Genomic DNA, 15,722 nt, shown 5'->3' with positions numbered 1-15,722 from the left:
AGTGGGAATGAATACTTGATAGGTAAGCAGCAAACATCTGCTCTATTGGAAACAAACCTGAAATTTAATAAAGTAGCTTTCTTGGTGCCCTGAAAGTTAAAAAAGAGGGACTCTGATGTCAGACTTTCTATGTGTAAACCCAGGTTTTACCCTTAATAACCACGTAACCTTGTACCAGTTGTTTAACCTAAGTCTCATTTCCTCAAACTGGAAAATCAGGATAATGCTAATAACTGCCTTACATGGTTGTTATGAAATTAAATGAGATAATGTATGCAAAGTGCTTATGACACTTATGACAGGGCCTGTCATATTGTGAGAGCTTAATACATGTTAGCCTGTATTGCAATAGTCGTTGAAGTGATTGTTTAGCAAGATGTTCATGAGAATCTGTAAGGAAATTCTAAGGTATCAGCAGTAAAGAAATTCATGTACTTAGTTGAGGGAGAAATAATGAAGGCAAGAATAAGAACTGAAGGAACTGGGGTGTGAGGGTGGCATCTGGGAGAGAAGAAATTTAAAATGATTCCCGTCCAAAGTGAGTCTCCCATTTTTAAATACTGCAGCAGACTCTCTCAGGAGCCTTTTCTAGTGTTTCATGATCAGGAAATTCTGCCTTATGTTTAAGATAAATCCCTTGTTGTCACATAAGCTCGTTTTATGTCTTCACACAGGATAAAACATAGGTAAAGGTTTTAGAGACACGGAGAGCTGAGATGGAGCTTTAGAGATGTTATAGGGGAAAAGTGACAAGGCTTAGTGACATCCATTTCTTAGTGACAGGGAGAAAAGGGTAGAGTCAGATGCAGGCCCATGATAGTGGGCATGAAAGACGAGGGAGACAATGGTATCTGTGACAAAGAAGGAGAGGGGAGAGGTTGGTCTGCTAGATAAGGAGCTGGATTTATAAATATAAGGTGGTGATATTACCAGGGCTCTGATAATAAAATCAAAATGGTGCCAGAATAGTAAAGAAGACATTTTCTCTGCTTCTCTGTCCTCTCCTAGATAAGTAGGAAGCTAAAAAAAAAAAAAGGAGTGGGGGACAGAAAAAGATGTTGCAATGACAACTTTTAACAACATGTACACATTCTGGCAAGGGTCGCTCATTAGAAGCACATCAAAAATGGATATAATCCAGTCCTAGTTTTTGGTGTGAGTGTAGCAGCGGGCGTGGTAGTAATGATTGGCTTTTCTTTGCCTTATGGGGGCTTTTGTAACAAAAGTGGCACTTTGCCCCAGTCATCTATCGAGTGAGTCTTCTGTCTTACAAATGCAGTCTGAATCATTCACCACAACCACATATATGCAGCAATTTTTGCTTTCCTGTGTTTTCCTATAAATTTTCTGTGGGATTGGATTTGGGTAGACTCTTGTATTTAAAATGAAATTATATTTTCTCATGATTGGTTTCAATAAAAGATAAACTAGATTATCCACAGTTTGGTTGTTTATTAATGTAGCTGAATTAAAGATAAGTTCTTCAACAATTACATACATTTTAATTACAAAACGTTATATGAGGTTTTATAAGTACTTAATTTAACTTGCTATACACTTAGCACCAGGTAATCTTTTTGCATTGAAAATAATGAGAAATAAGGATCCATTGTTGAAGCTTGTACTTTGATTTAGGAGGTGCAAATACCTCGTTGTATCACTGGTGGGAAATTGAAATTCTAGAGAGAATAGTGTCCCACTTAAAAGAGATAATATGAAAATAATTTGTTTGTTTCTTGTGGTTTTGCTCTCCAAGCACACTTTGCTTGTGAGACCAATTATGGATTTTCCGTATAGAACCATTATCTCCATCATCAAATTGATGGCAAATAACTTGCTTTTTTTGTTCAAATAGTAGTTTCTCAAAGGATAGTTGCAACTGAATGAATGAATGAGTAAATAAGTAAACGTACCTATTATACTTGAGAAAATCAATTTAGAGTCCTGAATTTGTGCATGAGAAGCATCAAAATAGTATGTGTATTGAGGCAAAGTTATGGACACAACAAAGTTGCATTTTGTATTTTAAGCTATATCTGACCCTGATTTATTTATATGTCTAAGAATTTAATTCTTGCTTAACTACTTGACCTACTACTGTCCAGTAGTCTCAATTATTTAACAGCTTAAACTGACACTTAATAAGTATGTAAATGGAAGGCACCCTAACACAATACAGGTATCTCCCTAAGTGCCAATTATATGCCTCAACATTCCCTTCAATTTGAATGTGTTAGTAAGAATCTAATTACACTGGTTTATAGCTGATGGAATTACAGAAGGAGAAGATTTCTCTTCTACATACTTATTAGACCTCAATAAGTGTTCCTTTGCAATCTGTTGCTATTCAATTACCAAGTAATAACTGTCTTAATGAATCTAATTGAAATGCTTATTTCAGACTCCTATCACACCAAAAAAAGAGGCTTCACTTGGAGTGCTGCCACTGGATAGGGCCTGACTTGTTTATCCAGAAAGAAGTGACTTCCCTGGGAAGAAGGTTGCATCTGTGAAAGCCTGTGCAGCATTTCAAGGACATTCATGTTTTCATCATTCAGGTATTAGAAAATGGAAGCCCCTACTCAAAAACCTTACTAGTCAAGCCCATGCCTGTGTGCGCACTTTTACAATCCTTCTGCCTGAATTTTCCCCTCACCATGAGAAGCTTTGGTTTAGCTTTCCTCAATGAAGACAAAATAACAATAAGTAAAATATCATAGCTAATATCTGTAGGGTACTTACTAGTGCCAATGCTGCCTAAACACTAGTTTAATCTTCACAAGTCCCCTGAGAGAGATGTATATGGTTATTGACTCCATTGAACAGATTTGGAAACAGTATAGTTTAGTCTTTGGCAGAGGGCAAATTCATACAGCATATCGGTTAATAAGTGGCAGAGTTCATGATGCAACTGCAGGCACACTGGCTTTGGAGCCTCTCACCCGCCGGCAAAAACTATCACAAGAGCAAAGACATGAAATAAATGTTATCTTAGTTGATGCAACCTCTTGTTTCTTGGGAAACGGAAACTGTAAACTTGCATGGCAAATTTGAAAGTAGCTCCAAGTCTCCTGAGCCCTAGTCCTGTGCACATCAACCTACACCATGCCGCATTAAAACAATAAACAAACAAACAAACAAAAAACTCATTGAGCTCGATGTTCTATGTAATACTCTTTGCATCCCCATTCTTTGGTAACTTTTTTTTGGATCCACAACTGGGACATAAAATGTGTTCATCTCAAGGTCATGATTAGAATTTGTTTGGAAGATAATGTAAGAGGACAGTTCAAAACACACTATTGTGTTTATTTCCTTTAAAGAAAAAATTTAAAGTTTTATTGGCCCAAACACAAAGTGATGTTATTTCAAGAGAGGGCAAATCACTTTGACAGGCACAATTTTTATGCAGATTCTGTGAGGCTCCCCCTTTTAAAACCACCCCTGGAGATCTGGGCATAGCCATGAACCTGCTGTTACAGATGGGCTCAGCCCAGAGATTCCCTGAAAAGCCAAGTTATCCACAGTAGTATGTGACCCTTCTTGAGTTGCATCCTCATTGTCAGGGTGAGGGATAGATGCCATGGTCCATCTTTGGGACATCTGCAGCGTGGAGTTTCTTCCTCTCCAAAAATGATGATAATGTGGTCACTTCAGAGGTTTCAAGGACTTCTGATGAACAGTATCTCTATGGAATATACAAGGATTTTAGGTACAGTACAAATAAGGATTTGACAAGAATAAAAACAACACTTTATATAAATTACCTAGGTTTGCTAAAGAGTCACCTTATCACTTACACAGGTGTGGTGTTCATCTTTAACCACTGGTCCTTTTTCAGTAACGATTGGTTTCATCACTCTATGTATGAACAGACAGAGTTGCTCAGGTCTGTTCCTGTCCCATTTTTCTCGTTTGAAACTATGATGTTTCCCTGCAAACACCTGTTCTGGTCTGTGCTAATTTCAGGGGCTTAATTCCCCCTTTGCATATTCATCCAGAAACAGTTTGTTGTTGTTGTTGTTGCTGTTGTTTCCCTAGACAGGGTCTTGCTCTGTCACCAGGCTGGAGTGCAGTCACACGATGATAGCGTGCTGATAATCTTCAACCTCTGGGTTCAAGTGATTCTCTTGCCTCAGCCTCCCAACCAAGTAGCTGAGACTATAGGTGTGAGCCACTACACCGGCTAATTTTTAAAAAATTTTTTTTGTAGAAGCAGGGTCTTGCCGTGCTGCACAGGCCGGTCATGAACTCCTGGCCTCAAGTGATCTTCCTGCCTTAGCCTCCCAAAGTGTTGGGATTACAGACGTGAGTCACTGTACCAGTCTTCTAAGAAGCAGTTTTTAAGGAGCAACAGGTCCTTGTTGTTATCCAGTTAACACAGTATCAAAATTATGAGCCTGCCAACAGGCCAGAACTTCTTTTATATGGAAAGAAAACAATATGATAGAAGGGAGTTGTTTAGCCTCTTGAGGAAGCCCTGAGTACACCCAGCCAGACGACTTGATAGTTTTGAGTGCCATTAATTTGCTGAGTGCTGGTCAAGGTTCCTTCCCTCCCCTTAGGACTTGCAGCCTGGAGAACTACAGCTTATGATTGTTGGAAAGCTCCCGGGAATGCCCTTATAATGATGTACATGGGAAATTTGAAGTGGGGAACAGAGAATAGACAATGGTGAAATGACAGTTTAACTTAATCCTGTGCTTTCTAAACAGAGAAAGCTCAGAACAAGAGTTCATACAAACATCCAGCAGGCAGGGACCAGCTCTATGCGGAAAGAGTAGTTTATGGAACAAGAAATGGACAATAATTTTTATGTCCAAAATTGATTGTTTTGAAAATGACTAAAGATTATAAGAACTTGAAATCTTTTATACTGAAATTTTAAAATATTTTAAATGTGAAATTGTGAAATGTGAACATATTTTAAAGGTGAAATTGTATAATTACAAGCAGTAAATTTAATAGAGAATGTGAAACTTTTTCTGAAACAGAATAGATTGTAAAGTGTTTACGGAATATACACTACCTATGGTATTCCTGTTTAATTTTTTTCAAAATAGTGAGTTGTTTGGTTTTAAATTTTTGCAGGGTTATTTATTAAATGTATTTATTATTAAATTATGACTAGTTATACTTTGTTGTTTCTTTAAGGCACAGGTCTTTGAAGAGTTTGCATTGCTCTGTGAGTTACCAGAGGACCACAATCTTTAATGCAATTCAGACAGCAATTCACCAGGCTTTGCATGTGCTCAGGCCTGTTGCTCCTTATCAGAGGCCCACAAACAGCTCTCAGTACAGCTGCAGCCCTGGAGAATTTCCCTGTCTCCTCCTGTTCCCTCTCTCTCCTCCTCCTCCCACTTCTCTTCCCTGCCTCTCCCCCACCCCTATACAAACACACGCGCGCGCACACACACACACACACACACACACACTACTCCTTGGCTCTTTAATTTTCCTTTGAAGGCATCAAAATCAATTTTGGGACTCAGTTTGGTACAAAGAGTTGATATGAATTTGATATGGATAGAGTTGACTGATCTCTAATCTGGGTTTGAAGATGTTGATGCAAATGGAAAGGAAATAATCCCAGGCTATTGTGACAGATGACATGGTGTAGAGGGAAGAGCACAGGACTGAAGGTGGAGAATCACTTGTTTATGCAACACAAATTTCCTGAACGTCAGATACGAGGATAGAGCCATGAAGGAAACAGAGCCCCGTTTCTGCAGAACACACGTTCTGGTTGGAGAAGACAAGTAGCGAATATACCAACAAATAAGAGAATATCTGATGATGATGAGTGTTTTATGAAGGGGATAAAGAGTGACTGCAGGGCTAGGGAGGAAGTGATTATTTTAAGTAGGGAAGGTCTTTTGTGAGAAGGTACTATTTAAATTGAGACTTTATAAGCTGTGCAACTTTGGATAAATTATTTAGCCTCACTGAATCTCTCAAGAGTAAAATTAGGTTAAAAGTACCCAGCTCTTAGTTTATTGTAAACACAAAGAAGAGGAAAATGTATACAAAGTGGTTCAACAGCTAGTAGCTGTAACTGTTGCCATTGACGAAATTCTGTGTCAGTTAGGATCTGAGCAAGAAACTGACAACACATGCAAATGAGGATAGCCTGAGTGAGTTTAATAGAGAATTTATAAAACTGTCAGTGGGGTGTAGGGAAACAAGAAGGGAAGTGCTTTCTCTGGGATCCAGTTAGAGCAGAGAGTGATGACCAACTCCAGGCCCCAAAGAGAAAGGAGAGTGAGGCTACTGGCACTTGGGGGCAGAGAAAGCCATGTGGAGAGGGAGGCAGGGAGGCCGGACTGAGCTAAAACCTTCAGTCTGCTGGCCTTGAGCTATTTGAGGGTCTGTTATGTACAGGATTAGGCTTGGCACTATCGAGGATCACAAAAGTGTGTTAGTTAGGGAGTCTTCCAGCAATAGGCTTGCAGTCAAGAATGGGAAACAACACGTATGCACGTAATTTGACTGAAATGTAAGAAGTCTTAAGGATCATAGGAGGAGTTCAGATAAAGACTAAAAAGTTCTCAGGGGCCAGATTGCTTCCAGCCAACAGATCAAAGGAACTGCCATAGAGGAGGTGGCTGTGTGTGCCCTGGACCTCAAAGGAGAGAGAGGATATTCAGACATGTAGCAGTGATGGGCAGAAGCACATTTTAAGTGGAGAGAATGAAACGGGAGAAGCAAATGGCTGGTGATTGAAAAACCCTGATTGCATGTGCAGGAAAGAGAAATCTTAGTTTGACTGGAGCCTCTGGCACATGAAGAGGATTTAGAGTTTGCTGTTTCTAGGAATCTGTCCATCTTCACCCTCATGCTCTTCTCCTTTCCTCTTTTAACCTGTATCTTCTCTCTCCTTGTTTTGTTGACTTTCTCTTTTTTGTTTTCCGTTGTCCTTTTTTATGAGTGGAGCATTTCAGTGCAAGCGCAAATGGGAGTGGAGTGGGGTTCTGTGGAATGTCAGAAATGCATGCTCAACCTAGATTTCCCAAGCTCTCACTCAGTCTTATCCCAGGGATCACTTGACGTGATGGGAAATGATGGGAAAAAAATAAACAATGTGATCCCAGAGCAATGCTTATTTACTTTATCCCTTTAACCCAGTTCTACTGCTTCTCTCTCCCTTTCCCAAGAACCAGGGGCAGCAAACATGAGAAAGCAGAAGGGGGACAGATTTTAGAGAATGTGAGTTTGTCCTTTGTCCTTCCAAGACCAGAGGCCATGTCTGCCACCACTGGTTTCAGGGAACAACTGGTTCATTTCACAGCCCCACCAATGTATACAACCTGGCTTGTTCTTGAGCCAGGTGCTTTCTCATTGGTGACAGAGCAGCGGTACTTTCCAGCGTGCTATGTAATTACCCAGACAAGAGACCCTTCCTCTGCATGGATTGGCCCTGCTTAAGAAAAGATACATAAACTGTCCTGGCCTATTCTGTGTTTTCCATTTTTGTTTCTTTATTCATCATCAAAGCCCAGTTAAAGTGGAAAACTTAAGCTCAAGGCATTTGCACTGATTTCTCTGGGTGCTGTCATGAGGCTCAACAGTACACACTCAATAAATGTACATTTAAATAAATGAATAGTTGCAAAAGGGTATCTGGGTTAAAGAATCTTCATCATACAAAATGTACTCGAGTTGCCATTCATTATTTTATCTTTGTCTTTCCAATAAGCCTTGACCCCATTGTGGAGAGAAATAATACTTTGATCATTTTTTAAATTTCCAGCTACTAGAATACTATATATGGTCCATAACAGGCCCTCAATGCATACTTGTTTGAAGGAATGAATAACTAAATCACTGAATAAACAATCCTGTTTTCTAAGCCAATTTAGGGAAAGGATGGGCGATAGTAAGCCCCTTCCCAACATGGAAGCCATGTTGGGAAGGGCCTTGTATATGAGACTAAGGATGTTGCATTTTATTATTTTTTCTTTTTGCTATAGGGGATGACTGAAGCATTTTAAGTAATCCGTGAGTGATTTAGTGGTCAAGGCTGTTTTAGAAAGATTATTCTGATGGTTAAATAGAAGATGGATTGCTCTGGTGATAAATCTGATGTATGTCTAAGCTTTTGTTGTTTTCAAAAAGTAACAAAACTTCAATGAACAAGGGGCTTTAAGTTCAAACATAGGTATGGTTGCCTTAAATCTATTGCTTACTGCTGGAAACAAATATACTTTACCCAGCTTACATGGTCTAAAGGTGTTGTATAGTTTTAGAAGACAATGTATCCTCATGAGATTAGTATAAGCTAAATGTGCTCAATTATTTGTCATTTCTGTAAAGTGCAAAGTCTCAAACATCTTCCATGTTCTTAATTGCAAACAAGACTATCTTCAAACTAGGAAAGAGAAATGTTCCCATTCTCATTTATTAAACATCCCTCTGAGAAAGAAACAATGCTCTTTAAAGTGCTGGACCTAAAATTGTAAGCTTTTTGCAGCCACTCTAAGGTTTGAAAAGTTAAACTTGTAGAAGCAGATTGTTTTGTTTGTTTTTGGCCATCTGAATAACTGGCATCTAATGGTCACAACTTAACATGCCATTTTAGTTAACCACTTGCGATTTTCTCAGTCACAGCCAACTGAACTATGTTGGGTTGTCGCTGGGAATAACTCAAATCCATCTACCCATGATTTTTTGCACCTCTGAAACCATTCAGACACCTCTTTGTTAATATATCATCATAAATATTGATTACTCACTGTGATATATACAGCTAAACACTTTTTACAGCTCCTCTATCAAGTAGTGGAGTCCATTTCCCCTACTTTCTGATCTGGACTGGCTTTGTGACTTGCTTTGACCAAAAAGAGGTGGCAGATGTGATTTTGTGCGATTTCCAAGCCTCTTGTTAATGAGGCCTGGGAGCATCCTCTCTCACTCTCTTGGAACACTGCATTTTGAAAGAAGTCTAGGCAGCCTGTTTGAGGTTAAGAGATCACAGGGAGACAGTGAAAGAGACCATTTGACAATAGAGATCCGTCTGTCCCACATATCCTAGCCAAGACCCAGGTATATGAGGCCATCTGGGACAGCTAATCTCACAGACAAATCTACTAACGGATTGACTACAAATGCATAAGTAAGCCTAGTCGACACTCTGTGGAGGAGAGGTAAGCTCTCCCAAAGGAGCCCTGCCAAATGGTTAACTTATAGAACTGTAAGGAAATAAATGGTTATTATTGTCAGCCATCAAATTTGAGGGTATTGTGGTAGACAGAATCCTAAATATTGCCCTTCTAAGATTCCCATTGCCTGGTTATTCAATTAAATACTAATCTAGGTACTGCTGTGAAGGGATTTTTCAAATATAATTAAAGCCCCAAGTCCGTTGACCTTCTAATAGGATCCTTATGTGATCTTATAAAATATTTAAGTGAGCACTTATGAGCAACAAGTTTTCTCTGGCTGGTAGCAGAATAAAAACTCATAGAGATATGAAGAATAAGAGGGATTTGAGGCTGGGCATGGTGGCTCACGCCTGTAATCCTAGCACTTTGGGAGGCCAGATGGGTGGATCACTTGAGGTCAGGAGTTCAAGACCAGCCTGGCCAACATGGTGAAACCAGGTCTCTACTAAAATACAAAAAATGTGTTGGGTGAGATAGCACGTGCCTGTAATCCCGGCTACTCAGAAGGTTGAAGCATGAGAACTGCTTGAACCTGGGGGATGGAGGTTGTAGTGAGCAGAGATCATGCCACTGCACTCTGGGCAACAGAGCGAGACTCCTTTAAAAAAAAAAAAAAAGAAAGAAAAGAAAAGAAGGATTTGATATGGCCGCACTGTCTTAAAGATGTAGAGGGCCACATGACAAGAAGTAAAACAGCCTCTAGATGGTAAGAGCAGCCCTTGCCAACTGCCAGCAAGAAAACTGGGACCTCAGTCCTACAATCAGAGGAAACTGAATTCTACCAACAGTCTGAGACAGTTGTGAGCAGATTCTTCTCCAGGGCCTCCAGATAAGAGCACAGTTTAGTTAACACCTTGATTATAGATTTGTGCAACCCTGAGTGGGGAACCCTGTCCAGTCGGCCCACATTTCTGACCTACAGAACTGTGAACTAATGAATGAGTGTTATAAGTCTCCAAGTTTGTGCTAATGTGTTATGCAGCAATATGAAACTAATACAAGAGTTTATTTCGTAGCAGTAGATGACAAATAACACGCATGAGCATTTTTATAATACGTAGAGAAGACGTAACACGGAACAAGGGATTTCAACTCTGTACATCAAAATCTTTTGGAGACCACTTTTAAAATACCAATGCCTGAGCCCACCCTAGAGATGCTAATTTAATTGATTAATTATTCTGGGATATAGTCCAGGCTTTGGTGGTTTTAAAAACCTCGCCAGATGATTCTAATGTACAACCAGGCTTGAAAAGCACCAATGTAAACATATTATATAGGACAGATAAATAGATAAGAGAGAGGTGGAGATTTTCACCCCATCTTCCCTCCTGATTCATCCACTATGAGATGACCATCTTGAACATGTTGTTTACTCTATCTGTTAGGGTGCTTTTGACTAGAAGAAGCAATACCTGACCAAAAATGGGACAAGAAGAACATTCGCCAGGTGCGGTGGCTCACGCCTGCAGTAATCCTAGCACTTTGGGAGGCTGAGGGGTATGGATCCCCTGAGGTCAGGAATTCGAGACCAGACTGACCAACATGGCAAAACCCCATCTCTACTAAAAATACAAACATTAGTATGGTGGCTTGTGCCTGTAATCCCAGCTACTTGGGAGGCTGGGGCAGGAGAATTGCTTGAACTTGGGGGACAGCGGTTGCACTGAGCCGAGATTGTGCCACTTCACTCCAGCCTGGGCAAAAGAGCGAGACTCCGTCTCAAAACAAAACAAAACAAAACAAAACAAAACAAAACAAAAGCATTCATGTCTTCTGTAACAGGAAATCCAAACCTGAGAGTCTTCAAAGTTGGTTAGTTTAGCAGCTCTACATACTCATTAAGGACTTGAGAGCTCTCAATCTCTTTACTATGCCATCTTCAGCATGTGAACCTTTCCCCCAGCCTGCTTTCGTGGTACCAAGATGGCAGCTGCTGATCCATGCACCATCTGTTGCTTCCACTACCGGAAAGCAGACTTTTCTTCATGTATTCCCTTTTTCTTAGAAAAGACAACCTTCCTTAAAGCCCTCCCATACTTTTGCTCAGATTCTACTGGCCAGAATTGAGTCACGTGTCTATGCTTTCACTGTAGGAGAGACTGGAAAAGGAAGTATTTTGCCTTTTCAGGCTCAGTAGGTGGAGCTGACCACTCTCAGCAAATTAGAGTAGGGATAGGTGGGTGGGTGGTTAGTAGGTAGACAGCCAAATATGCTGATCCTCCACACATCTCTTTATCCTGATATAAAGACACAGTATTTGTGTGTCTATATAGATGTAGATATGGATATGTACTCAGGAATGGGATGATATCATACACGCTCTTTACTGTGGTCGTCCTCCCTGTCACATTCTGCTATTGTTATTACCATTTTGACTTCCCGCACTTTACTCAGTAACATACGTTAATACTTGGTATTTATCCTTCAATAATTTCCTCAGTGCTTATATAAATCATAGAATATACATATACTTATAGAATGGAAGTGTATCATTATTTATTTACCAAAATAATATTATGCTGTATATTATGACAATCGTTTTAAGTATGTAGAAACACTTAGGTACCTAGCTTACTAGTGTTTAAATGTTATCATTGCTCCCCAGCTCCTCCCAGTTTTCCTTCCTATTCAACTTTCCTTTCTATCTCCTTCAACTTTTATCAAAGAGTCCAGCTAAGCATGAGTACAGAGCTTCCTAGCCTCCCTCATACTTCGTTGTTTGGGATGTCAGGGTAACGTAGTTATGAAGCAGAATGTTCTCTACGTGCCCTTCTGTCTTTTAACTAGTTGCTTACTCTTAGAGAAGTGTTCAGGGTCTTCTGACATTCCCGTTCAGTTTCTAAGATCCTTCATTCTCTTTCTGCTTTCCCAATGAAAGCCTGTAATTAATCTGTCCCTCCTAAGCTTCTGGAAGCTACCTTCTCTCCTAAGGGAAATATAAGACCTCAGAGTGATATTTTACATTTCCAAACATGCCACATTCCCCATGCTTTTTCCCACTCACATGGTGGAAGGATTCTAATTATAGGGCTGAAGGGGAATTCATTCTTTCTAGACTCCCTGCCTTCCTTTTTCAGTGTTTCTTCCGACACTGAAGGGAGTTTTTTCACAAAGCTCTAAAACTCAACCATTCTGCCAAGAATTTTTGTTGTGTTGTTTTTATGAACTGTGACTTTTCCTGTTACGTTTTAATCAGATGTGAACAAAACCAAATAGTTGTTAGACACGTTTATACAGGGATTATCTTATAGATTTCTGTCAAACATAGTTAACCTGAATCTTTCTTGTATGTCTTCTAAATAACTGCCTAAATATACTGGTGTTCAAATAAACATGAGAGGAAAAGAAGCAAAAGATAGTATCACTGGCAAAGGCATAAAAGATTCAAAGCGAAAAACTGCAAAATATTGTAGCTCTTGGCCACCATCAATGCTGGCGCAGGGCAATAACTTTGTTAGGCTAGGGCCTGGCCTGATTCTCACCAAATGTGTATAAGGCCCAGTGCAGCAGGGGTCTCAAAATGTAACCAATGTGTTTTCAGTGTTCCCAGGGTACACATTTTAGATACTGGGGATTTAGAAATTGTTCAGCTGGGGAGATTTCATATGTGCAGTAAAAGTATTCTAACTCCAGAGCTACCTCCTAATTCCCTGGCAGTGGGTGACTAATCTAAAACCAAGAGACACACGTCTGTTACAGGAAAAGGTCCCGATCCAGACCCCAAGAGAGGGTTCTTGGATCTCTTGCAAGAAAGAATTCAGGGCGAGTGCACAGTGCAAAGCAAAGGAAAGTTTATTAAGAAGGTAACGTTGTGAAAGGACAGCTACTCCATAGACAGAGTAGGGTGCTTCCAAAAGTAGGAGGAACACGTCCACCCCAGGTCCAATGCTTGTGTGTATATATATATACACACATATATACACACACACACATATATACACACATATATATACACACACATATATCTACACACATATATGTATATGATGAAAAAAGATTATGGGGAGATGTGCTCTGCTACAAAGGTTTTTGATAAAGGTTTAATTTTCATAAGAATCGATATTATTATCTTTCAAGCAAAATTAGGAATGCTTTTGCTCTCAAGATATCAGGCTATTAGGACAACCCAAGTCTGGGTCTGTTTAGTAAACAGTATCAATCTGTTCCCTTAACTGTAAATATCTAGAGGCTAGGAATGCCTAACTTTCTGGGAATGCAGCTCAGCAAGTCCCAGCCTCATTTTCCTAGCCCTCACTCAAAATGGAGTTGCTCTGGTTCGAATGCCTCTGACATGTCCAGTTATGCAATAACTTAATTTTTTTCAACAATGGGGGTAATTTTCTTTATGGTGGCTTTATGCCTTTTGATTCCTAGGCTCATTTTCAGGAAACAAGATCTTCCTATTGAGTAGTCTTGGTATTGACATTCTTGATGTAAGTTGGAACTGTGGAAACCCTAATGAACTGGTATGACATACAACCAGGCCATTAAATGCCAATTCCATTTTGGCTGGCTAGAGTGGTTGAGATTACCCCAAAACATCTCTCTCCTTAAGGTAGTCCATAGCTACAACAGAAGGAGGAGCAGAGTTACTTCTCCTAAAAGAGAACTTGTTAAATTGAGAAAATTTACTTTTTAAAAAGTAGGGGGAGGGGAGGAATTGCAGGGAACTTTGCAAAGGGGTGTGGTTTTCCTGACATCCTTAACTGGCATGCTGTCACAGAGGAGAGGAGTTTGCTCTACTAATTATTTCATATTTTCCCAAGTTGTCATTACCATAATAATCTCATTGTCCTCAAAGCTACCTGCTCTCTTTTCATCTGCTTCCTTTCTGTTATTCTTGAATCTAGGAAAGAAAAGACAAAGGAGAAAATGGGGTTTTCCAGTTTTTTGTGTGGTTGCCCTTTGAGACACAGAGAAGGCCCAGGCTGCCATAGCATCTCCATTCTGAGTTTTTGCTCTGGACGCTAGCCATGTACCCACACCGTGCTCTGCCATTGCCTGGCTGTTCTGCCTGGGTCCTAGTTCTGTCCCGAGTTCTGTCTTTTGGTTTTTTATAATTTCCACATTTCATCGGTTTATTCCCAGTATCTCCAGCAAAAAAAAAAAAAAAAGAAACATTTTATTTAGGCACTCTAGGAACCAAAGAACGTCAAGGTCGATCATAATCATTGATACCTTCCTTGTAGCAAAATCAAACTTCTGGGAGTTTGTTTTCAGTGGTAAATAAAGACTTCATCTTTTCTTGAGACTCGATAACTAAACAAAGTCAGGGGCTGTTTCCAGGATTTTTTTTTTTCCTTTTTAAAACAAAGTTAGAATAAAAATGTACAGGGAATTTTCAAAAATGTGTTTGAATGAAGCATGTTTCAAAATATGTCAGTTTTAATGATTCTAAGCAGTTTTTAATATTTTTGTATGTTTTTTAGACTCCTATATATGTACACATATTTAAAATAATTTGAACTCTATTGTTTTCTTCCATTTTAGTGTTTTGCTCTTTTCTCTCATTTATGATATTCATGTAAATTAAGCAAACCACATGATGTCAATCATTTCTATCTCTATGAAGTGTAAGTTCCATAGGTAGTTGGAAATAATAGTTTAGTAAGTCCTGAAAAACTGATGGAATTTTTCAGGGTGAAGCCTTAATTGGGCAGCCAGAAGAGGCTATCATCAGATCAGATTGAATCTTAAGAATTGATCTCAATTTTATGAGTCACTCCGGTAACATACAGACCAACAAAACTCCAAATTGCCTGACTCTGTCTCTGAACCTGAGATGTCATTGAACTTTGGAGCCTAATTCATATCCCAAATGCTCTCTAAAACTCTCTAAACTTTCACATTTGCAAAAGTACTCCAAGGGTTCCATTTCTATTATTACACTTTCCAAAGCTGTCTCCCAAACCCATGGAATGCTCCTTTGAGAATGGTTAAAGAATGCTATAATCTTCTTATTTGAAAACCTGATTTGCAAATGCTAAGAAGGTATATATGCTTTTACTACGCTTATTAGCATTAACAGTTGCAAATGTCTGGCAAGGCCCTGCCACCTGACTTAGGATAAGACGCTGGGGCGATCACCACATTTGCTTCTTCAACAGATTTTTTTGTGTGTGCTTACTCTAATGCCTCACAGAAGGCTAGGCAGCTCAAATGATCAGAAAACATTCTTTAAGATAGTCCGACTCCTAAAGATCTCCCAACCATAGGGAGCCGTGGAAAAACTGTAACTGTGTTTAACTCCCAATATACAACCACAGCTCAATATGAAGACATTCCAAAGTAAGAAATAAACAAATTCTCCCCAGAGACTCTCTGCCAGTCCGCAGGTGTAGATCTGGCAAGATGCCCAGAAACCTAGATGGGTACCATTTGGACACATCAGGTTAGTTCCTTGTAGCATCTCTGAATGCATCCTTTTGGTTGCTTTCAGCCTACACCTTGTCAATTCAGCCCATGGATTGTTTTTTCAAATAATTGATTTGGCATGTTCATTATGATGGCTCAGCATGCGACTGATGTCACTGAATGTTCTGTTTTTCATTAGAAGTT

This window comes from Rhinopithecus roxellana, chromosome 5 (genome assembly GCF_007565055.1).
Source record: "Rhinopithecus roxellana isolate Shanxi Qingling chromosome 5, ASM756505v1, whole genome shotgun sequence".
NCBI lineage: Eukaryota > Metazoa > Chordata > Mammalia > Primates > Cercopithecidae > Rhinopithecus > Rhinopithecus roxellana.
The sequence above is the reverse complement of the archived record's forward strand: the minus strand, read 5'-3'. Positions refer to the sequence as shown.